Here is a 2,108-nt window from a genome sequence, read left to right as displayed (position 1 = left end):
TGTTATGTAGACCAGGTTAGCCACAGATTCATGGCTGTCTTGTTGTTATATAGACCAGGTTAGCCACAGATTCATCTGCTACTTGGTGATTTCTACCTTTGTGTGGTAGAATCTGGCATTTCAAGTCCCCTGAGTGTGTTTTCTGTGGCTGTCTCGCTGCTTCTCAAGTCCCCTGAGTGTGTTTTCTGTGGCTGTCTCGCTGCTTCTCAAGTCATGTGAGTGTGTTTTCTGTGGCTGTCTCGCTGCTTCTCAAGTCATGTGAGTGTGTTTTCTGTGGCTGTCTTGCTGCTTCTCAAGTCATGTGAGTGTGTTTTCTGTGGCTGTCTTGCTGCTTGGGTCGTTCCAGCTTCAAGTCTGCTAGCATCAACAGCAACCTGTGGTCTTAACTTCTGTTTGCTCTTTTAGCCATTATCAGACATATACGTTTTATTTTATGTGTGTGGGTGCTTTGTCTGCACGCATGTCTGTTTACTACATTCATGCAGTGCCTGTGGAAGCCAGAAGAGGGAAGCAGATCCCTGGAATTGCAGTTACAGATAGTTGTGAGCCACCTATGGGTGGTGGGAATTGAACCTGGGTCCTCTGCCAGAGCAGTGTCTATGTGCGCGCATGCGTGTGTGTGTGTGTGTGTGTGTGTGTGTGTGTGTGTGTGTGTGTATGTGTGTCCGTCTGTCTGTCTGTCTGTCCATGTGTCTGTTTCTGTCTCTAGGAAACATCTGTGATGCCCACCCACAGTAGAATGTATAAGTATTTCTACGGTGTATTTGTACAGTGCACCTTACTGCGCTGATCAATCATGAGATTGAATGAGAAGGCTCTGTAGCAAGTTGCCATACATGCTAATATTTACTATAGTCCCAGGACTGCTGTGTGGGGCAGGAGGGTCCGGATTGCACGCTAACCTGGGTCTTAGAGCCAGACTCTGTCTCAAAGAAACAAAGGAGGGGTTAGGGAGAGTTCACGACACTCATGCAGACCTGACTTCAGATCTCATGTAGAAATCTGTGTGTGTTTCAGTCCAGAGCTGTGGAGTTGGGTAGAGAGGAAGTCCTAGAGCTCACTGTCTCCTAAGTCAGCCTGACTGCTGAGCTCTAGCCGTGAGAGGCCTTGCTTGGTCTCAGAAGGCCTGGATTCAGTGCCCAGCGCCCACCTCAGGTACATCACCTGTAACTCCAGCACTGAGGATCCTCTGGCCTCTGTAGGCATTTGCACTCAAATGTGCTCTTTTAAAAATGATGTAGCCAGGTGTGGGGGTACATATTAATTCTAGCGCTGGGGAGGCAGAAGCAGGCAGATCTTTGTGAATTTCTGGCCACCATGGTCTACAAAGCAATTTTTAAGTCAGCCAGAGCTACACAGTGAGATCCTGTCTCAAAAAAAAAGAAAGAGAGAGAGAGAGAGAGAGAGAGAGAGAGAGAGAGAGAGAAAGCAAGCAAGCAAAATAAAGCCAGGCAGCAGAGGTGCACGCCTTTAGTCCCAGCACTCGGGAAGCAGAGACAAGAGGATGTCCGAGTTTGAGGCTAGCCTGGCCTACAGAGTGAGTTCTAGAACTCACTACACAGGGCTACACAGAGAAGCCATGACTTGGAAAACAAAAGCAAACGGCTAAATAACAGTAGTAAGAGAAAGGGGTGCTGCAGAGATGGCTCTGGCTAAGAACGCCCACTGCTCTTGCAGAGGACCCAGTTCCCAGCATGCACGTGGTGGCTCGCCACTGTCCACAGCTCTGGGTCTACAGGGTCTGATGCTTCTCTTCTGACCACCATGGTACACAGACATACGTATACACAGAACATACACAAAGCAAACTGAAGAGCACCTGAGGAGAACACTCAGTGCTGCTCTGGCCTTGTACACATGTGTGCACACCTGACAGTAGAAGAGAGTATGGTTTATATGGTGTTCAGAGCTAGGTGAAGCCATTACGCCAGGATACTAACTAGTCCCCTTGTGAGGGGAGGAGGGACAGGTTCCTAGGATGCTGTGATATGCTTTTAAAGCCAGGTTGTAGAGAGTAGTGACGTGTGCACTTTGCAATTTTCATCTAGCTGTACATTTATGATTTATCCATTTACATGCTGTGCTTTGTTGAAGATATTTAGAATATT

At 47.8% G+C, this 2,108-nt stretch overlaps 1 protein-coding gene across 5 annotated transcripts in view; it reads left to right on the top strand.

The window, feature by feature from the left end:
- Window positions 1–2,108, top strand: part of Cmtr1 (cap methyltransferase 1) — a 91,058-nt gene that overhangs the window by 7,655 nt on the left and 81,295 nt on the right. The window lies entirely within an intron of this gene.

This window comes from Mastomys coucha, unplaced genomic scaffold, assembly GCF_008632895.1.
Source record: "Mastomys coucha isolate ucsf_1 unplaced genomic scaffold, UCSF_Mcou_1 pScaffold3, whole genome shotgun sequence".
NCBI lineage: Eukaryota > Metazoa > Chordata > Mammalia > Rodentia > Muridae > Mastomys > Mastomys coucha.
This window is presented reverse-complemented; position numbering and strand designations above follow the sequence as displayed.